The sequence below is a fragment of the Rhinopithecus bieti genome, unplaced genomic scaffold (genome assembly GCF_001698545.2).
Source record: "Rhinopithecus bieti isolate Rb0 unplaced genomic scaffold, ASM169854v2 scaffold_33474, whole genome shotgun sequence".
Classification (NCBI taxonomy): Eukaryota; Metazoa; Chordata; class Mammalia; order Primates; family Cercopithecidae; genus Rhinopithecus; species Rhinopithecus bieti.
In genome coordinates this window covers 698,409-720,671 of record NW_016814460.1, presented here as the reverse complement: position 1 = coordinate 720,671, position 22,263 = coordinate 698,409, and the positions used below count along the sequence as shown (strand labels likewise).

The 22,263-nt window shown below is 51.9% G+C and overlaps 1 protein-coding gene and 3 long non-coding RNA genes across 16 annotated transcripts in view; 2 read left to right on the top strand and 2 right to left on the bottom strand.

The window, feature by feature from the left end:
* The window catches only part of LOC108514633 (uncharacterized), a 7,265-nt gene extending 4,872 nt beyond the window's left edge, over positions 1–2,393 (top strand). For 4 of the 5 annotated variants that reach the window (XR_001881271.1, XR_001881270.1, XR_001881269.1 and 1 more), the window contains 2 exons: positions 114–320; positions 1,297–2,393. This is a non-coding gene — a long non-coding RNA (uncharacterized LOC108514633). The remainder of the gene's footprint in view (positions 1–113; positions 321–1,296) is intronic. The other variant, XR_001881272.1, reaches the window with a different exon arrangement.
* SMUG1 (single-strand-selective monofunctional uracil-DNA glycosylase 1) overlaps positions 1–22,263 on the bottom strand; it is a 71,473-nt gene that overhangs the window by 11,997 nt on the left and 37,213 nt on the right. The gene's annotated exons all lie outside the window — the stretch shown is intronic.
* Positions 12,482–16,544, top strand: LOC108514634 (uncharacterized). 2 transcript variants are annotated; one of them, XR_001881273.1, is made up of 4 exons: positions 12,482–12,688; positions 13,758–13,773; positions 13,873–14,867; positions 15,692–16,544. It is a non-coding gene; the product is annotated as an uncharacterized LOC108514634 (long non-coding RNA). The 2 variants fall into 2 exon arrangements; XR_001881274.1 differs by lacking the exon at positions 13,758–13,773.
* LOC108514636 (uncharacterized) lies at positions 14,593–16,634 on the bottom strand. The gene is made up of 2 exons (XR_001881275.1): positions 16,543–16,634; positions 14,593–15,571 (listed from the first exon to the last, which is right to left on the bottom strand). It is a non-coding gene; the product is annotated as an uncharacterized LOC108514636 (long non-coding RNA).

The window sequence follows — 22,263 nt, the reverse complement described above, 5'->3', positions numbered from 1 at the left end:
GTGGGGGTGTAGGGGTGGGAGGATGGGGGGCTGGGAGTGAGATCTTCATTTTCTTCCATTGGTGAGAAGAAAATCTTCCTCCTTTGCTATCCTTATCTCCACCCCTGCCCCAGAAAACCACCTTTCAGGTCAAGGAGTTTCTCCATGCCAGGAGGGGTTGGATTCATCTGCAAAGAGCTTGGGGGACGTTTGCAAATCCTGGAAGAGCCAGAGAAAGGATCTCATACATGAAAGGGAAGGAAGACATTCCCTACCAGGGCAAGTGGACCTTAGGTCTGCAGTAGATTTCACTGAATTCACACACACAAAGAGATGAATTGGTAAGGTGACTTTCGATTCAGCTATAGAGAGAATCAGCTTGAGGTTTCTGGGTATCTTCAGCCTGTTGGGCTGCACTCCCCATGCCCTGCTCACGTGCTCTGGTTGATTCACAAGGTTTCTTAGAGCCAATTCCTTTGTCTCCCAAAAGTGGGATGGGGCAGGTCACTGAGGTCAGCCAGTTCCTCCAAGGGCAGTGTATGCCTTGAGGATGGGCTGGGGCACCCCCAAACCACTGGCTGGCTAGAAAGGCATGTTCACAGTAAACCTTGCCGTGCTCTCGGGGAGGCCTCTGACCAGCACTGTCTAGCATTGCTCTTTAAGCTTTTCCTCCCCTCTTTTGTCTAGCTTCTCCCTTCCTTTATTTCTCTTTCTCTCTCTCTTCCTTCCAACCTTTCTGATTTCTCTTTCTCCCTTTTCATCCAGTCCAAGTTGGGGATCTTGTACTATCTTTATACTCCAGATCGCTCAGCTCTAAGCCCTTTAGGCTGGTTAACATGCACCCTGCCCTCAAGAGTTCATTATGTGGATGCAAATAGCAGGATTAGAAGATGGGGAGGGAGCAGCTGGGCTCGGTGGCTCACTCCTGTAATCCCAGCACTTTGGGAGGCCAGGGGAGAAGGAATGCTTGAGCCCGGGAGTTCAAGACCAGCCTGGGCAACATGGCAAAACCGTCTCTATGAAAAATACAAAAATTAGCCAGGCATGGTGGTGTGCACCTGTAGTACCAGCTACTCGGGAGGCTGAGGCGGGAGGATGGCTTGAGCCCAGGAGACGTAGGTTGTAATGAGCTGAGATCATGCCGTTGCACTCCAGCCTGGGTGACAGAGCAAAACCCTGTTTCAAAAAAAGAAAAAAAAAAAAAAAGATGAGGCGGGAAATGGGGAGTAAGCTTTGCTAAACAGATGTGGGATGAATAAATTAGTTTTATGTATTAATCATGATTATGACCTTCACATCCCCTTGGCTCACCCCTAGACAATTCTTCCCCACTCCCAGCCATCTGCAAGCCACAGTCAGCCTGTCCCTGTTCCCGAAAATGGAATTGCTGATGCCCCCAAGGCTGTTACTCTCCCAGGGTGAGTGAGAGTGAGGTCAATGACGCCAGGTCGGAGCCTCAAACTCTTAAATAAGCAAAGCATATTTCCCTATTCCTGATGCATTTAGGGGTCATCTATCCCTTGGAATGGAGAGGCTGGCGATTCTGGCTGGTGGCTATCTTTCCACAGAACACCCCTGATTAGCCAGGCCCACCGCCATCCACATCTGCTCGGCAAAGAAGGAAGGTAGCTTGTTCCAGACCTTGGTGAGCGGCTGCAGACTGCCTGCCTAGAACAGCCTCCTTACTCCAGCCTGGCAGGGAAGGAAGGAACCTGACTTGCTTTGCAGGATCTGGAATCTCAGCGCGCAGAGCTGAGAGCCGCAGTTGCATCCTGGAGCCTGATGTTAGAAGCAGCTTCTGTCTCTGGGTTCTTGCTGCCATGGCCTCTGCTCTGTTCAGTTTGCTGTTTTTTCTCCCCCATGTTGGGGTGGGGGGGTACAGGGAAATAAAATGTTTTCTCCCAGGCCCTTAATCCTTCCCCATGCCTCCATCAGCCTCAGAGCTGCTGACAGTCATGAACTGCAGCTTCCAGCTCTGCCCATAAGCTACCCAAGCAAATTCAAATTCTCTTCTGACCAGGAGGAAGGGCAGATGCTCCCTCCTTCCTCAAGCCTCCCTGGCTCGTTGATCCATTTTGAGGGCATTTGGGGGTCAAAATTGAGACCAGATTGCTTCGGTTTGTATAAAATTAGCATTTCTTATCACACCAAAGGCCACACCTGTTCTCTGCCCTCACAAACCAGTGAGGATGTAAAGGTTTGTTGAGGTGGAGGAACAGAAGTGAAACGAACAATCTGCTCCATTTAGAAGTCAGTCGCTTCAGCTGTTCATTCCACTAATATTATATAGTACCTACTCTGTGCCAAGCATTGCCTCTACCTCAGTTTGCCACAAATATGAAAAAAAAAGTTTTGCACCTGTGAGACTTCAGTGTGTTGTGGACCAATATACAAATAAAACAATGGAAAAGAAAGTGTGGTTCGGAGTCAGCTGATTCTTATTGCAGCTTTCCATGTGCTGGGTCTCAGAGCTCCTGACTTCCCAGCTCCAGCTACCCAGCCCCAGCTGGTTGACAAGCAGGACTTCCCTGGGGCCCATGTGTTTTCCCCACTGGAAAAATGTTAGAATGGGAGCAAGAGGCCTGTGCTGGGATCAGCCATCACGGAAGTCCCAAAATAAAGGGTTTGGGATGGGCGGCGGTGGGGCCCTCCAAAACATTGCTTCGTCAGAGGTGAGAAGGGTAGGGGTGATGTGATATGTTTCTCCAGGTTGCAGAGCAGGTCTGTGAGTTTGCCTTGGTGTAATCACGTGCCTCAAGGTGATAACAAGGGTGTGCATGTGTGAACGAGCTGAATGGGGGCAGATAAGTGTGCCTGTGCCAGGCCCAGACGCCTGCACAGTTGCCGGTGTGTGTGTGTGTGTGAAGGGGGATAGAGGTGCCTGCAAATCTGAACATATCTCTCCATACATGACCCTCGGTGTATGTGAGAGTGTGTGTACCCGCTGAATTATTATAAAATTACACCGACCCTTACAGAAAATCCATACCAGCCTCGGCCTTTCTCCCCTGACCTCTCGACCTCTGGGGTGCCTGAGGAAAGAGTTGACCCGGTCACTGCCTCCCCCTAGTCAATGAGTCCCCCTCTATTAGCATAAAACATGAATCTGCTGGCAGCTTGACAAATTATAACTAGCAGCCAGAGTTTTGCCAACTGGCTGGCTTGGGCGCTGTCTATTTATCATTGAAAATGGTAAATCATAAGAATCCAGATGACTTAATTATTCAAATCCACCCAGGACCCAGAGAAGCTGCAGGCCTGTCAATCTCAGCCCTGGGCTCACAGAGAAGAGCGGGGGAATTGCTGTGAGCTTGTGAGCTGGAAGAAGCAGGTTCAATTGCCGCCTCTCCCCTGCCCAGAGAGCAGGGTTTTGCTCTGCAGTCCCTTCCCCTCCCTGCCATCCTGCCCACCTTTCCAGCCATAAGCCTGGCCAATTGTTTTGGTTGCTGGCCTCCGGAGGCTGTCCCTCGCCTGCCTCCCGCTGCCCACTACCCGCTCCTCAAGCTCAGCCGGTGTTTCCCGGCCTCTCTTTGTGTGGATGTTAGCTCTTTCTGTTTCGGTGCCCTCATTTTTATTTCTTCTCTTTCTCCGATTCCTTTCATCATTTCTCTTCATCTCTCCTCTGCCTGTCACAGGTAGACACTGAGCCCCACACATGGCCTTTCTGGTGGAGTTTTGCCTGCTCTCCTGGCCCCTTTGTCCTCACTGTCCCAGAGGTGCCAGCTCAGGATCCCCATCCATACACACCCCACCCTTAGCCCAGCACTCCGAGTGCTAGGAGGCCTGAATTCACGTCTCTCCGCTGTGGGGCCATATGGAAACACACATGTCAGTCGATAATACTGGGCCTGCCCCCACACCCCACACACACAACCTTTCTGTCCCTTTCTTTTTTTTTTTTTTTTTTTTTTGAGACAGACTTTTGCTCTTGCTGCCCAGGCTGGAGTGCAATGGCACGATCTCAGCTCACCACAATCTCCGCCTCCCAGGTTCAAGCAATTCTCCTGCCTCAGCCTCCTGAGTAGCTGGGATTACAGGCATGCGCCACCATGCCTGGCTAATTTTTGTATTTTAGTAGAGAAGGGGTTTCTCCATGTTGGTCAGGCTGGTCTCAAACTCCTGACCTCAGGTGATCTGCCCACCTCGGCCTCCCAAAGTGCTGGGATTACAAGCGTGAGCCACTGCGCCCGGCCTTTCTGTCCCTTTCTTCCGTGGATTTCTAAATACCATTATGCACAACTTGGGAGGCAGTGGCCAGGCTGTCAGAGATGTGCCCCGACCACTGAGGCAGGGCTTCGTCTCAAGAAGGCCCATCCCTCACTCCCAGCATGGAACCACCTGAAGCCCCAGCAGAGGGATCGAGCTTTCCCAGAAGGAGAAGAAACCCTGTTTACAGAACAAGTCCTAGATCCAGAGGTCTGCATACTGAGCTTCTGGGGGGCCCTTTGATGTTTGGGTCCTTTTACCTTTGTGTCCCTCACAGTCCAGTATAAATACGTCCTACTTTTTCTTGCAGTCCTGGACCCCATGAGAAATGTATGCCCTTGCAGACTCACAATGGCCGGTGGGAGGCACATATTCACCAATGCTGATACTGCTTTCACCCCAGAGGGGAATGTGAGGAACAAGGAGGTTGCCAGAGCCCCTCTGCTTGAATGGCATCCCGGCCTATTCTTTTGGATGGCTTGCTTTACCTGCAAGCGCCCTGGAGGCTCCTCAGAGCTACTTCTGTGTCTGCAGATGCTTGTCAGCTTGGTTCTGGGATTGAGTCTGGCTTTGTCGGGGTGTGTGTGTGTGAGCACGTGCACACCTTTCTGCGGATAACCTGGAGTCCTGGCATGCTGACGGGTTGTGCCTGGTGGTGTGCATGCCTGCACAGGTGTGCCAGTGCCCCTGAGGTGTATGTGGGTGTGTGTATGTGTGCATGATACACTTCCAGAAAAAGCCCTTGTGCTTAAACGATGACTGACAATGTCCCCACCAACAGGACACCTGAGGAAACAGCCCTCTCGATTCCATTTTAAGGCCTCTGCGCAATGTTGCTCTCGGTGAAATATTGGACTTGGCATATCATAAAACTTTAAAGAAGGAGCTACCTGTTTCTGCTACTGAAAGTAAGTTCTTCCTAGAGTCTAGCCATCTCCTCTTCTTTCAGGCTGGAATATGAGCATAGTCAGAAATTTTGAGGGGGGCTCCCTACTCCTCCAAGAGAACACACGTGACATATAGGGGGCCCTTCCACAGCCAGGCTCGTGCCCGCTGCTTAAACACTGCATCCCCTCCCTCTTCCCTTCCTCCCCACCTTTCCAAGCCAGGGTGATATTTGACAAGGGCAGTGGTGAGGAGGTGAAACTTGGGGCGGGTGGGGGGGGAAGGATCAAGATTCAACAAGGAGGCCAAGCTGCTGGAAGGCAGATCAATAAGGGGAGACAGATTGGAGACAGGTTTCTCTCACTACTTCCCCACCCCTCGCTGGCTCACCGCCCCCACCCCAGCGCCTGAAAGCAGGTGGAGCACAGAGCCAAGCACTGGCCTCTCCCTGCCCTTCTAACTCAAACAGGTTCCTAATCCCTGGGTAGAGGGTAAACAGCCTCTAAGCATGGCCAGGATTAACCACAGAAATGCCACTAATGTATTTCGGGGCACTGCTCCCTGCCCCTACCCCCACCCTGTGTTACTAATTAGCCCAGCAGCAGGGAGAAGCTTGGGAGGAGCAGCTCAGAATGCCTTTGTGCAGGCTCTGAAAGCCCAGGTCTGGGCTCTGGACAGTGTCTCTGGTGCTAGACAAGCTGGGGTGGCAGAGGATTCCCGCCCCCTCCCCGCCACTCCTAAATCAGCTCAAAGGCAGACAGGGTTTTTTTTCTCTGCGCCCTCCCTGAATCCCCCTGTCTCTCCTTTCCTGTTCACAGCTGGGAGGCAGGTGGGGGACAAGAGGGAGAGTGGAACCGGCTCTGGAAATCAAACGATGCAATAAAAAATTAATTGTCTAATTAAAACCATGAGGAAGCCCCTTGCCAGAGTTTGGCTCTGAGTCATCAGGGCTATAAAGGGTGGGAAAATGAGTCTCAGCTCCTAATAAATTCCTGATTTGCAGCTTGGTCTATCAGCAAAGGAGCACTGAGTGTTCTACTGGCTAGGCCTCCTGGAGGTCATTCCACCCTCTCTCTGCCCCAACCCGGCCATCACACCCAAAATCCCACACGAGCCCATAGTGGGAAAACCCTTTTGAGTTTCCCCAAAAGGAGAGAAAGGGGGGACCCTCAGTCTCCCTGATCTGATGCTTACCCATTCCTTCCTGGTCTTTCCTCAGGAAAGGAAAGTTCTGGAAACTTCCTCAACCAAAGAGTTCTTCATTTAGGTTAACTAATAACTGTGTGAACAAGTTTGCTGTGTAGGTTCATTTTGACCTCACCTCTTCCACTTTTGTGAAAAGTATAATTTATGGAACTGATTTATGATTCCCTCTCTTAGATCTTAGTGCTGATTTTTGCAGGTGAATGACAGAGAACCAAGCTAAGAAATTAATCTCCCCTCTAAAAGAGGGCTGTGCACCCTGCCCAGTTGACCAAATCCTCTGGAAGAATGAACACAGAGCTAGTCCAGAAAGGAGTGCATAGTTAGGCAACTCTTACGGGCAGAAGGATGCCCCAACCTTCTCCCTGAATCACTGAACCATTTCTTCACTTGGGTCTGCCTGTGTAGACACAGCCTCCATGCCTCTATTCCCTCCCTTTCTTGGCAAAAGCAAATGCATTATACATCATCAGAGGTATTAATTCATAATAGCAGCAGGAAGAGGTAGTTAGCATACTGCCTTCAACATCATATTACATTATTTTATTATACAGAATACAATACGAACTCTACATCTGTGATTAGCTTCTTTAAACAAACATGGCAGAACAAACAAGGGCTGCCCTTCAAAACAGTCACCTGCAGAGAACATACACTCATTCCTTATGTGCCTCTATTGATTCAAACATATGTGCAGTCTCCTTTCAAAACTGACTTCAGAGTCAGTTTACAAAGAATTCAAGGCAACCATTATTAACTGATTTTTTTTAGCGGGGGGCGGGGGGTGGCAGAGGCTGACTGATTCCAAAAAAGCAAAGCATAAAGATTTACCACCAATAAGGACGATCAAAAAACTGAGTCACACACCCTGAAGACAATTCCAAAAGAAGGCTGCAAAAAATTGTGTCACCGCAACCTTGTCGAAATAAGGGGGTCTCCCCACAAGGTGACTACTCGCAGGCAGCGGTGCCCATCAGAACCAGTTCTCCATAGCCACATCTGGAGCGCATTACTCATCACTCCTGATGATCCTTCTTTCGTTCATCTGGTTGTTATTTTTCATCCTAAACAATGGACTAAGCTTTCCCTAAGAAGGAGAAAAAAGAAGAAAACAAATTCCTGACCTCTATCTAGGTCAGGTTCCCATTTCTGATTTCAGTGAGTTCCCATGCACAAGTGTAGCCATCGTGGCTAGGCCATTCTGCCTCTAAGATCCGCAAACCTAGAGACTGGAATGTAGACTCTGGTTCTGATTCACCTCATTTTTGTTATCGTTGTTTGTTTGTTTGTTTGTTTGGGGGAGTTTTCTTTGAGGCAGGGTCTTGCTCTGCCACCCAGGCTGGAGTGCAGTGGCATGATCATGGCTCACTTCAGATTTGACCTCCAGGTTTCAAGTAATCCTCCACCTCAGCCTCCCAAGTAGCTGGGACTACGGGCACACACCACCATGCCTGGCTAATTTATTTTTTATTTTTTGTAGAGATGAGGTCTCCCTATATTGTCCAGGCTGGTCTCAAACTCCTGGCCTCCAGCAATCCTCCCACCTCAGCCTCCCAAAGTATTGGGATTACAGGCATGAGTTACTGCCTTACCTCGTATTAACTGCCTACCTATTAAATGCCAGGCCCCACTAGGTGCTTCCACATGGGTTATCCTTTCCAATTCAGGGATTTTGAGACTGTTTTCCTTCCCTGATGATGGACTTTTGTCATTTCTAATCTAGCCCAAGACCACGCACTGCTCCACAGTCCTGTTGTTCCGGGAGACAGCTCCCATTCCTGTGCCACTTTCGTGAGGACTTAACTTCGGAAATCATTCTGTCCATCTCTCTCTGTCTCTGGGCAAAGTCTTACTTGAATATTGCTAGTTCTCATGTTGACCAGCTTGGGCTTCTAAACAGAACTCTGACCCAAAAAGGGCATCATGATGACCCATAGTGGCACAACTCCCCGGGGGAGAAGGGGACATCTTACACATTGAATTCTATGTGAATGGCACCACCTAGAGTTGTGCTCCAGGAATGCAGTGAATGGCGCTCTCTGGAGCTCAGCAATGCTGCCACACCCTACTACCTAGAGATGCCTGGTGATCAAGTCAGCCTCACGCAGCATTCAAGGATGAAAAACCTAGGTTTTGACAACTAACGTGTCAATATCTCAGCCCCTCAAAAAAGGGAGTGGAGATCCTCTCCACCTCATTGACGGCTGAGAGATCCCTGCTTAGCACACAGCTCACCAATCTTCTCTCCATCAACTTCAAAGTCCCCTCCAGCCTCAAGGAGGCCCCCAAGGGTATGAAGCAAAGCTGGTTTGACCTGAGCTTGGTGTTGGGTGGTGTCACCCCAGCACAGTTAAGGCTAGGCCTAGAAATCACAGTGAGACCAAAGACCCCATCTTGGGAAGGGATGGGAGTGGGGACTGGAGGGGTGGGTACAATCTTCAGAGCACAGTATATTGTTTACAATCACCCAGATCCCTCCTAGACACAAGGCCTGCTAGGCTCACACTTGGGTCTTCCCTAGCAAGCAAAGATGTTTTGCCTGCTCACCCTCTGTCAAGTTCATCCCATATGGACATCCTCCTTCATCCTCTGCCTAACCTTTCCTTCCCCTTCTCTCAGCTCCTTTCCTATTTTCCTCTCCCACAGACTCTGAATGAAACCCTCTGACTGCTGTAATCTCCACAACATTCCCCTTGAGCACAGATTCTCTCAGCTGACAGAGTCCTTCAGACCCTGTGTCACCAGGACAGGAGCTTCTAATGTGTCCTATTCACCCCCTTATGTCAGAACATCCCTGACTCAACAGCTCATGGAAGCTCAGCCCTCAGAGCCCCAGACAAAGCTACCACATGGAAGACTGAGGGCACCAGCACTCACAGAGAGGGTCAGCTGGTCCACAGCCAACCTATCTTGACTGAAGTCTTCCTTCATGCTAGGCATTGTGGGCCATAGAAACAGTAGGGGTAGTCTGGCCCCAAAGAGTATTTGGTCTCATATGACAAAAAAGAGACACGTCCATCCCAGATTTAAAAATAAGAATAGGGGCCATGCCTGGTGGCTCATACCTGCAATCCCAGTACGCTGGGAGGCCAAAGTAGGAGGATCTCTTGAGGCCAGAAGTTTGAGACTAACCTTGGCAACACAGTTTATACAAAATAATTTTAAAAATTAGTGGGTGCGGTAGCTCATGCCTGTAATCCCAGCATTTTGGGAGGGCGAGGTGGGTGGATCACTTGAGGTCAGGAATTTGAGGCCAGCCTGACCAACATGGTGAAACTCCATCTCTACTAAAAATACAAAAATTAGCCGGGCATGGTGGTGGGCACCTGTAATCCTAGTCCCAGCTACTCGGGAGACTGAGGCAGGAGAATCGCTTGAACCTGGGAGGCAGAGGTTGCAGTGAGCCGAGACCATGCCACTGCACCCCAGCCTGAGCGAAGAGCAAGAGTCAGTCTCAACAAAAAGAAAAAAAAAATTAGCTGGGTGTGATGGTGAGTGCTTGTAGTCCTAGCTATGGGAGGCTGAGGCAGGAGGATCACTTGAGCCCACTAGAGGCTGCAGTGAGCTGTGATTGTACCACTGCACTCCAGCCTGAGTGACAGAGCAAGACCTTGTCTCTAATAAATAAATATCTGACCATGAAGGTAAGCCTTATGGACAATAAGTTTCAGGGGTAGAAGAAAGTGCTGTCACTGAGGGTCCTCCCAGGAGACTCCCAGGGGCGGTCAGATAGGAGCTATCCTTGCAGGTTTAGAAAGATTGAGAGCCCATCAGAGGCCTCCAGGCTGCTAAAGAACCATCCTGTGGGTTGTCCTTTGTTTCCCCCAGAACACTGGTCATGGGAGGAATGGGCTCCAGCAGCAGCAGGGTAGCATCACCGAGCACCTGCTCTCTGCCAGGCACTGTGCTGGCCACTAGGAACACAGAGAAGAGCAAGGAGGTCCATGCCATCAAGGCACCGACAGTCCAGATGGGGAAAGAAACCAGGGATCTTTACAAAGCAAGGTGAAAAGAACTAAGACTATAGGTATGCCCAGGGCACCAGGGGAGCACCATGCACACACCTAAACCTCCCTGGGAAGGGAAAGGAAAGGGTCATGAAAGTCTCCCTGAAGGGGAGGAGGATGGAAACTAGAAGCAAAATTATATGCAAATGGTGCCCCTTTTTTCTCCCCACACTCTTCCCAACTGAAGGTGACCTTCCACCCCAAAAATAAATCCTTAGCTTCTTCAACTAAGGTTTAAGGGGTGTCCACACCCCAACCAACTCTCACTCATCCTCAAATGATCCAAATCTGAACTGGGATTCCAGCCAGATATGGGGTGCCTCCCTAACCCATGTGCCCCACAGTCGATCCCACCCTGCCAGCATCATGACCAGACACTCTCTGATTCCTGAGACAGGACAGAGCCTGGGGAACAGGGAGGGGGGCGCCTACTGTCTCCTGGAATTCACATACCCTACAGCCTTCCTATTTCACGCCCCTGTGTGTGTAAGATGCCCCTGTTCCCCACCGTTCTCCATCTGTGATCCGACTGCTGCCCTCCCCCTGCTACAGCTTCTCCTTCACCCCCCTTGGAAGAATGCACCCTCCCCTCAGCTTTCCCTCCACAGAGGCCAGAGCAGGAGGGATGTTGCATATGGCCCCATTTTCCTTGGCCTGGGTAGCCTATTTTGGAAGCGAGAACCCCCCTTGCCCTTCCGTCCCCTCTGGGAAGCACCGTCCCTCCCCTCTCCACATTCCCCAGAAGTTCTCAGACTGAGATCTGCCCTACGTGCAGTTATGTGGTGAAATCACTGCTTTCCTCCCCCCCAGAGGCGCCAAAGCTGGGAAGGGAGGGTACTCAAACCTTTGATGTAGGCACATTTCAGAAGGCCCACCTGTCCCCTCTCTCCCCAGCCCCCAGCCTGAAAGGCTGGAGCCCATCATCACAGCTTTCCTGCCTGGATCAGCTGGGGGCAAGATCAGGTCATACACACTCTCTCCCGCTGGGGGCAATCAGGCCCAACCACACTCAGGGACATCTGTCTCCAGCAAATAGGGGGTAATCCCAAATTTGAGGGGTTCTGTGACACTTAAAAGCTTCAAGTAGGAAGGTCTGCAATTTCTCTTGGAGGGGGCCCTGTGGGGAGGGTCGCTCAGAAACCCTCGTTTGATGTTGCGCTTTCATGGCTATGGTTTGATCCAGATGTTCCCCAATTGTGGGATTTTCTCTTTGGGAGGGAGAGGCCCTTGGCTGTGAACACATTTCCATCATGTGCACATTTGGATCTCGGCCTGCTGGGTGGGGGTGCTCTTCCAGCTCTCACTAACCCCACCCTTCCCCCTAGGATCACATCATTTCCCTTCACATCCAGAGAAGAGAAGAGGATCCATAAGGGGGCATTCCCAGCTCCTTGATGATTTGCTATGTGACTGTCCAAAAATGTCTCTACATCTCTGTTCTTCTGGCACCACGAGCTGAAGTTGGTTTCCAAAAAAGGTACCCAGGTCAAGGGAAGAATAGGAGAGGGAATTCTGGAACCAAATTTCTGTCTAAGAAAGAAACAATTATCTAAGAAATTGTGAGTGGAACTGGACTGAAAGCGGATGAGTCAGGGCTCTTGAAAAAAAAAGTGGCCATCCCTCTTTTGAGTCAGTTCTGCAAGAGTGGACAGAAACTTTTCCAGACTCCCAGGCCTCTCTGCTCCCTCAGAACTTGAAAAGATTAAAGTCATTCCTCCTCAAGGTCTTCACTGAAACCCTGGAAATCTTTCCTTCAGTTTTAAGAGATTCCAGTTCTTCCCATTGTCCAGCCTCAGTCACTACTTGCTGTGTAGCATAAAGTGGCTTCCCTGGGGGAAAGTGTACCAGTCCCGCTCATGGGTCTTCTAAGACCCCCCGGCATTCCTCAAGACACTTCTGCCTCATGTTGTCACAAGAAGGGCTGTCAAACAGATTTTAAAAACCCCAGGCTCGGCCAGGCATGGTGGCTCACACCTGTAATCCCAGCACTTTGCGGGGCTGAGGCGGGTGGATCACGAGGGCAAGAGATCGAGACCATCCTGGCTAACACGATGAAACTCCGTCTCTAATAAAAATACAAAAAATTAACTCGTCGTGGTGGCAGATGCCTGTAGTCCCAGCTTCTTGGGAGGCTGAGGCAGGAGAATGGCGTGAACCTGGGAGGCGGAGCTTGCGGGGAGCAGAGATAGCGCCACTGCACTCCAGCCTGGGCAACAGAGCGAGACTCCATCAAAAAAAAAAAAAAAGACTTGGCTCCTCACCTGTATTGTGGGAATCCCAGCCTAAATTGGACATGTGGACGTTAAGCAATAGAGGACAGACAAACAAAGGAATCTCCAAACCTTGCAGGCCCCAAGGCAGCAGCCCACGAGTGGATCCTAAAGGATTTTCATCAGCCGCAAGTCTGGGTAAGTGGGCTTTTTTTAGGGGGAGGGGAGAAGCAGCCTGGGATGCTTCTTGCAGGAAGAAGAGTTTCAGAGGAGACAAGAGAGGTTAGGAGCCACTGAGTGGGTGAGGAGGGCCCAGCCCAAGAGGCTGTGGACAACCACAAGAGGCGGGCCAATGGGAGAAGAGGGCACTGTTCCTCAGTGGACTAGGTAGAAGGAGGGGTTGTAGAGAGGTGGGCGCAAGGAAGGAAGGAGGAGGATGGGGAGCTCCCCGTGGCTATCCCACCTGAAGAATCTGAGCAGCTGTTCCCAGCTCCCCCTTGCTCTGTGTAACATCAAGCAAATGCACGTTGTGGGATCAGCTTTTCCTCTGAAGACCTCAGGGCCAGTTCTCAGGCCTCCCCCTCCCTGTGGACTTTAATCCAGTCCAGCACAGATGGGTCAGGTCACGATGGTGGTGGGGTAGTAGCATTGGGTCTCCCTGGCTTGAGTTTTTTCTTATTCCCCCATGTCCTCTCCTTCTTAGGCAATAATTTATCCTTCTGCATGGTCTTACATACCCCACATGTCTATAGCTCAGAGAACTAAGAAGCACTCCATCATTCTTAAGTTAGGCCTTGCCACCTGCAGGCCCCTCCCCTCCCACACTTACCTTCACACGACTGGGGCAAGTGGTTAGTTTCCCCATGGCCCCTCCAGCCCCTCTCCACTACACGACACCCTTCTTATCTTTCTGACTACAATTAGAGCCTCCTCTCCCTGTAGGGAAGTGAGAGGGACAAGGTCAAGGATCCTCACAACTCAATAACAACTGTAGAGAGCCTCACCTATCCTGTGCACTCACAGTGACTCCATGCAGGGGACCAGCAATGAGGGGAAAGGGAGTGGGAATCAGTTTGGGGACGGGGAGAATCCTGCAATGGGATTCCCTGCCTGGTCTAGTCTGGTCTGGGAGCAGGGCAGATGCTCAACAAGGCATCCCAGGTCTTGGGCGAGCCACTGGCAGTGGTGAGGCACCAGCTCTGTCAGGGCATGTGAAAGTTCATGTTTTCTCTCCCTCCCACTCTCCATGACTGTGGATCCTGAGAAGGACACACCTGACACAGGTACTGCCCTCATCTTTCCCTGTAACTCCACCTCCACCCCCATACCCACTTTATCCCTCTGCAGGGTTACTAGAGCCTGACCCAAATTCTCTATTCCAGAGACAGACAGACCTGTTCCCCAACTCCCAGTGGTGCTACGCATTGAGACACTGAGGTGGGACCCAAAGATCTGCTCCCGTCTTCTCCCCTGAGGGGCTTGCAGAAGCCCCTTTCTCAGAGTCACCCCTCCCAGGCTGAGGTGAAGAAGCTGAGAAGGGAAGGGCCATAATGATAAGGCTGGGGCAGGGGACGGCAGCACCCTCCGTGCCCTCTCCCGATTAATGCAGGTAAACATATAAGGGTTTCTCCCAAATGTGAGGGTTCTGCTTCGGGGCCAAGGAAGGCCCCACCAGTACCTGCTGCCCCTCCTGTTCGTCCTCCCTCTTTTCAGCCCCACAATTACCAAGAGCGAGTTGTTGAGGCAAGCTCTACCCCAGGCCTGCATTAAGAAATTTGGGTGGGAGAATAGATGTAAGAGACATCTCCTTAGTGTTTACTGCAAACCCTGCCAAGCTAGAGGTGCCGTAATCTGCCCTGTATCAGATCCACAGAGTTATACCACCAACGCCCCCCCCCAGGATGTATGTGAGACCACTGGGCTCATTGGCACTGGCAAATAAGATGGCCAGGAAGCAATCAACACTGAGTGCCCACTGTGTGCTTGGCACTGGGCCAGACTCTGCTGGGGGAGACTAGGGGAGAGGCTCATTTCACTGGTCTTGTGCTCCACATACCATGTTAAGCCAGAGAGGTACATATTACAAATACTGGAGACTCTCATGCTTGAATATAATCCTATAATCTTATACCCACTCCCATTCAGACGTGTGGTCATATGTGAATGTCAAACACACAAGCTAGACAGAAGAAGGAACCTCCCTAGGTTGTCAGTGCTGTAGAGTAAAATCATCAGACTCAAAGGCCTCATTCTTGGAAGGTGATGAACCAGGAGAGCCACCGTCTTGCTGGGCCAGGGGTAAAGTAAGGCTCCTGTCTGAAGGCAGGGGGATGGTTGAGATGACCCGTCAAGATGCTACCCAGGACAAGACACAGAGGTAAAGGTTCCAGTAGAGGGGCATGAGGAGGAGGGACAGATGGATGGAGGGATGGAGGAGTGCAGGGAGTAGTGCTGGAGAGATGAATGGTCTTGGCTGGACTGATGGGCGAGGCCGGGATAGATGGATGGCCGCTGAGGTTTGTTTACTGGCAGCCCCCAGCCCGCCATCGCCCCGGGGAGAGGAATGGTGGCTGGCACATCAGAGGGCTCTTAGGGAAGCTCATGGAGATGATTTAGATGGGAATGAATCAGCTCCATATGGATTAAGTGTCCCCGCAAATCCCAGGATCTTACAGATGAGGGGACGGGGCAAGGGCACTGAGGGGAGGGGAGAGAGTGAGGAAGCAGCGTGGAGCTGGTGCAGAGAAACACGGTCCTGGAGCCAGGGAAAGGGTACCTTAGAGGGCACGGGGCAGGTCAGCCTGGCACAGATGCAGCCTCTGCCTTGGTCTATTGAGACCACTGTTCCTCTTGCTTGGTACCAAGCTTTGGGAAAAGGCCTCCTTCTCCACACCAAACCAGCTGTTGGAGTGTCCTTTCTGAGTCAGTTTTGGTCTGTCTCCTCTTGCCTCTGTCTCTTGTTCTCTCTGCATCTTCATGTGTCTTTCATCTTCATTTTTCTGTCCTTCTCACTCTCGACCTTCTCTGTGTTTCTGTCTCTCTCCTTCCACACTCCCTCACCACATCTCTCCGTCTCTTTCTCTAGAGGCATAAATGGTACAGGGATGCTGCCAGTTTCTCTGAACTTCAGCCTTAGCTCTGCCCTCCTCTCCAGGGGTCAGGTCTAATGCCTCCCTCCCTCTGTGCTGTTCTCTCACGCAGATCTCAAGTTTGGAGGTAGTCAACATAACAGGGAAGGTGGTGAGAAAAGTGACTTTTTGGCTACAGAAAGTTATTTATGTTCCTCTTTGCCACCCTGCCCTTGTGCCTTCAGCTGTCCCTTCTCCCAGTGCCAGAGGAGACTTGGATTGAGCACCCATGCTCCATGGACAACAGCGAGTTGAGCAGACCTTAACATCATTCCCGGGGAGGCAATGGGTCATCTGCTGGCTGGGGTTATCAAAGGCCCCGTCTCCCACTCCTCTCCCATGCCCCAAAGTGAAGAGCCCCAGAACGAAGCTCCAGAATGAAGCCCCAGTTATGAAGCCGGCTGCCATGTGGGCGACCTGGAGTCGGAGCACAGGGCAGTCACATATGACAATTGGTTGAAATATCACAGCCACTCTCCCCCTACCCCCCTAGTGATCTATGGGCTGCGTGCCCTGTAAAAATTATTTATCGGGGCCTCAGAGTGTCCTGATTTAGTGCCGCTGCCTCTGGGGCCTTGGGGCCTGCCTGTCCGCCAGAGTCTAAGCGTTAAACGACGCTAAAAAGTTAAACAGCCAACGCTGGGGGCTCACTCGAGGAGGCGCCATAAAGCTGTCGGAGCTGCTTAAATCAGGAGCGAGGATTCCCTGGGACATCTTCTCTCCATATGCCGCAAGCCAAGAAGGCTCTCCTTACCCCTCTGCCACTCACCCATACCCAGGAGCCCACAGAGGGCAGAGGACACGTGGGCCGGGGGCCTGGGACAGAGCCTGAAAGGAGGCCACGGATGACCTCCTCTGCAGGGCTTTCTCCAGCAGAACAGGGGCCACGGCTCAAGAGTGTAGGGGTCATGTTGTCCAGCTTACCAGCTCTGGGCAGGGGTCTCCTTGTTCAGATCCAGTTTTTAAAGACTTCCAGCAAAAGTCAATGCCAAAGTCTCTCCCAGGGGCCCCTGGGGAGAAGCTGGTTCCCAAGTCTGTCTTACTTCAATCCATGCTTCTGGGTTTTGAATCCACTGGAACTCAGTGTCTTCCCACCCAGGTTTGGAGAGGGTGTTCTGTCCACACCAGCCTGTGCCTTCTGGCCTCCTTTCACCCCTCCACACCGACTTGCATGGCTGTCTGAGGAACACAGCCCCACCCTTCATCACCACCCTCCGCCAACGCACCCCGGGTGCTGGCATAACACACAAGCTTCACAGATGGCTTTTCTCAGCTGAAGCCCAGTCCCTGCTGCCACCACCCGGCCGCCGAGCAAGAGGGAAGGTGGGTCTCCGCATGCTGCCTATCACACCTTCTTTCAGCAGCAATAAAATTCACTCTTAAAACCTCCGTTTGGGTCCCTAATATTTGCCTGGCTATATATCTCCGATGATATATGGACAGAAATTGCTCATAAATGGCTATAAAATCTCTTAGTCAAGCTGGGGAGGAGGCGCATGAAGGTGGGCATGGCCCGGGCTCCAGGAGGATTGGAAGCTGAGCCACTCCGCTGAGCACCCCAAACTCAACTCTAGATTCCAGGGACCAGTGGCTGGGTGTGGGGCCTTGGCAAGGGTGGAGGAAGAAGACCCAGAGGAAGATCTTCAAGCCTCTCATGTGGTATTATGGGCCTGTGTCACCCGGCTGCTCCAGGCATGCGCTGTGTGGCCTTGGGCAAGTCACTCAGCCACTCTGTACCATGGTTTCCATCACTAACATGAGGATAATGACACCTACCCAGGCTCCCTCATTAAGTTGTCATGACAATCAAATGAGAAAACATACAAATAATTCATCAATGCTTTGTAAAGCAGAGAGGTTGCATATATCAGGTGCTACCGCCAGATGGGCACAGTGCATCTTGAAGGCGTACTATGTGCTGGATACTTTACTTAATTATCTCTAATCCTGACAACACCTGCCAGGTAGGTATTACCGTCATCATGGTGCAGACAAAAACCCTGAGGTTCAGAGAGGTGTTCTCCGGTAGCCAGTGCCAGAGATAGAATTCAAACCCAGGCCTGACTCCAAAGCATCGGAATGAAATCCTAGCCACAGGAGGGATAACAGGTAAGACACTGGGGGGACTTCCAAACAGGGCAGGAAGATGGCTGAAGGAGGCCTTCTGTCCCTGGTCTCCCCTCCCGAGAGTGCAGACTTGTCTCTGTAACACAGTCAAGTGGTTCCCCTCAGCCTTTTCCCAGTCACTACACCTGATCACCGGAGGAAACAGCTCCCAAGGTGGAAGGCAAAAACCTGGGCTTTCTGGGAGGCGAGAGCCCTGCAATCAGGACACCAGGAGACACAGGTGGGCCAGATGAGGCGAGGCCTTTGTGGGAGCAGGCCATATAGATCAAGATAGTCCCAGAGTTCCTGGTCCAACCCCCCACCAGCCCCAGTCCCTGACTCTCCCATCTGGTTACCCTCCCTCTCCCTCTGCCAGCCCCTGATGCCTCTTCACTCCACGAGGCCCTACCCTCTTCTTCCCCCATTCTGCATCCCCTCTGCTTACCCCCCATTCTCCCTCCGTAACAGTATCCCCTGAGAGCCTGGCTGCCCCTCTGGCTGTTCCACACCCCTTTGCCCACCCATAGTCCCTCTAGCACCTGGCTGCTCTGTCCCTCCACCTTGGCTGCTGGTTCTCTTCTCTCCCCAGGTCCCTTCAACCCCCAGCTGTCCCCTCTGCCTGCCCACCCTTTCCCTCCCTCCGAGCATCCCCCAGCTCCTGGGTGCCCCTTCCTTTCATGACCCTGCAGCCCCCAACCTCCCCCTAGCATTCCTCTGGTCTCTTCTCACCTGCCCTCCAGGACCCCAGCCCCTGCTCTGCCCTTTGTCCCCTTCTTGTGACAAATCAAACAGTAGGAAGGCCATCCTTGTGCCCCACACTTCCCCTTCCCCAGTGGCTCCCACTCCCAACTAGACTTTTCTTTAAGTTTCCAAATCAACCTTCCTCCAATAATAATGATAAAGCAGGAAGCCGGGCCGGAGGACAGTGCAGATTTTTCTTCTTGACATGGAGTTTCCGATTAAAGGCAAAGGGACATAAATCCTCCCGCGTAATTGCTGTGCTCCAGCTCGGAGCCACTTGGAAGGGAGGCTCCCACCCTCTCTGCCCCTGCCCCTGGGAGCCCCACCCCCAATTTGAGCAGGGCTTGGTCCCCAGAGCCTGGGAGTTGACTGGGAAGGGGGAGCAGAATGTGGCTGGTGTGGGCACAGTTCTGGGAAGCAGGTGGGATAAACTTGAGCAGGGCTCCCTGCATTTTCCTTCCGGAGGTCCAAGCCTAAGATAGACTGTGGGCCATGGCCCAGCTCAAAGCACCTTTCTCCGCACCCGGGGAGCCCTTCAGTCCCTCACATCGAAAGCACACTTTACACTTGAACAAAGCTAGTTGGCATTTATTATCTCCTTTGTAAGAACCTTGAAAATTATTAAACAGATACCAGATGGGGGAGGGGCCCCAAGAAATGAACAAGTGCAACTCCCCTTGTTTTACAGATGGGGAAACTGAGGCCTGAAAAAAGGACTGTCTGGTAGCAGAGCTGGGAACTTAGAACTTGACATCTCATGCACCACAGAGGGGCTGGCACCGTTTACATCTACTAAATTGTGGGCCAAACAGCCTTCTCATCTGCTAGCGAAGCTTTCTAAAAAATCAAGAATGCTGGATGTTGTTATTCCCTCTCTACAGACTGGAGAAAGATGACACTAGAAGTGTGTGGGAATTACCCAAGGTCAAGGGGCAAGGGTGGAGCCTGCGGTCCCTAGGCCTCCTGACTCCACATTCATCCTCTTCCCTTCTCCGAGTTTTACACCCAGAGATGTCAATGTCTGGTGACTCCACAGGTTGAACTCAGCCTGGCCTGGAACCAGCTCTCAACCCTTCGAAAGCTACAGAGACCCCCTCCCCGCCAGGGACCTTCCCAGCTCTGTTCCTCTCTTCTTTTTTTAAAATTATTATTAATAGTATTATTATTGTTGAGATGGAGTTGCACTCTTGTTGCCCAGGCTGGAGTGCAATGGCACGATCTCGGCTAACTACAACCTCTGCCTCCAGGGTTCAAGCGATTCTCCTGCCTCAGTCTCCCAAGTAGCGGGGATTACAGGTGTGCACCACCACGCCCCGCCAATTTTGTATTTTTAGTAGATGTAACCTACATTCCCAACCCATCCCCAGGCTCTGGGGACCAAGCCCTGCTGAAATTGGGGGTAGGGCTGCCAGGGGCAGGGGCAGAGAGAGTGGGAGCCTCCCTTCCAAGTATTTTAGGAGACCATGTTGGTCAGGCTGGTCTCGAGCTCCCGACCTCAGGGTATCCACCCACCTCAGCCTCCCAAAGTGCTGGGATTACAGGCATGAGCCACTACACCCGGCCCCTTCTTTTCCAACCTCCTGCCCATTCTTCTCCTCCCTGAAGCCCTCCTGATTTGAAACTCTTGGCTCCCCTTTTCTTGGTTTCTCCCTGCACTCAACAAGCCCCTCAAGCAATTCCTAAATCAGGTCCCAGTGTGACTCTCTTCTCTCTCATGGACTAGGGGAATGGGCCTGTGTCTCCTCCCTCTGAACTGCCAATTACTAACCCCCACCATACCCATTGTCTCCACACCACCTCCCATGCCCCTGAGACTTAGACCCAAAACAGATCTGTAAAGCATGTGCGTGTGACCATGGGAACCCGGGAGTCCTGTCTCCTCTTCATCCACAGAAATTTCCACAGAAGCCCCATGGATTCCCATTTCAGGTATTAAACTACCATGGCCTCTGGGTTTCCCTGGCCCTCCAGGGGCAATCTGGCTTGTCCTCCAAGACCTCTTCCCTCAGCACCTCAGGTGAGGGGAAACTTTCACGTCCATGCCCTGGGCACCCACCCGTCCCTCTACCACAGCAAAGTTTAGTGGGGAGCAAGGTCCAATGGGGGCTTTGGACAGGAAGACCCCCCTGTTCGGGTCAGCTAGAAGATCAGCTTAGGCTTAGCTGCTCCTGAAGGGCCTGTGTTGAGCTTCCTGTGCCATGTTTGGGGTGGCTCTATGGCACTGCCTGGGCTGGGTAGTTCTGGATGTTACTATAGGGATTTGGGGTGTTACTGTAGATTGTGGATGCTGTTGTAGAGTTTAGAGTACAACTGTGGAGTTGCCCTGGAGATTATGGTGGGGTTTTCTGGGCTTCACACTAGGTTTGCTCAGGGGTTTTTACAGGGTGACTCCAAAAGGTCACAGGCCTGTGCTACTACCTGGCCCAGAGGAAGGGAGGGAGCTAAGGCTGAAAAAGAAAGCTAGGGAGTTTGGAGGGGGAAGGACAGAGGTGAACCAGCTTCCTAGAGGAGGGGATAATTTGAAGTTGTAGGGCAGCAAGGCTCTGCTCTACCCCATCTTGGTATTCAAGTCCCGAAGCCTGGCCAACAGCCTCCTTTGTTGGCAGTGAGGGGCTGGGAATGAAGAAGGCTACTTGCTCCCCGGGAGGGATGGCAGGCCAGATGCTGTGCATGCTCCCAGCTTTCTGTAGGGAGGAAGGACCAGGCCTGGTCCTGGGCAGCAGTATGGTCCTCCTGGGTGTATGTCCCCAGCAATAACTGAGCCCAGAGCTCTCACCTCAGTCTTGGAGCCCTGCCCTGGGTGTTGCTGAGGCAGGGCAGAATCGGGAGGAAAATGACATAGACCCTAGGGACCCTGAACTTACAGGGATGACAGACCCTAATCTTGGACCCGAGTGAATAGAGAACTCTTCTTGCAGTTTAATCATGAAAAACTCTCCAAGAGACAGAAGTGTACAGCCAGGATTGGGCACAGTCTGAGAAGGGAGAGGGTTCCAAGTAGTAACAGCTGAGGGAAGGTGTAGAGGTGAGCAAGGATGAGGGTAGTTTAGCCCCAGAGACTTGGCGTAGGGAAAGAAGAGTCATTCACTCTTGTATCCATCATTCACTTAGCAAACAGTCGCAAGAGCAGCTCTACATCGGCATGGTATCAGGAAACACAGAGATGAATTACACAGGCAGGGACAGCAACTGGAGAGGCTCCCAGAAACTCAGTCCTCCTCCAGAATACTAGCACCAGCTTCAGAGTTCTCTGGGTCCATGCTAGCTGAGCTTCTACCTCCCTGCCTCTCCAGTCTAAAAGAAATTCATTCTCCAGCATTTTACTTATTCCTCAGAGTCCCACCCCTGCCTCAGTCCTTGCCCCAGACCCACCACTCAAATATGCCATGCTCCTCCCCTCTGGGCAGAACCTGGAGCACCTTCTGGACCACAGCTACAGCAGGAGGGATTGGGGCTAGACATTCTGGGCACCTTCCCAGTGGCAGAGAGGAGTGGTGCTGAGGAGCTGAGCAGGGGGCCAAGGAAGGGATGCGAGCTTGAGTCCAGGCCCGAGATCCTCAGCCTGACTTTGCATCTTGCTGGGAGAGGCATCATTCATCCACCCAGGGGTGGAGATGGGGCAGGAGGAGGGGAATGAAAAACACCCACAGCCCATTAACCTACTTTTGCAACTTCATTAAAACAGAGTCTTCGACATGTTGCCATAAATTGTCTTCTGAGGAGGAAGCCAGATCCAACATCAAGTTCTAGCAGTGAAGCTTCAGAGAAGAGGCTGGGATAGCCAGGTTAGAAGGGACA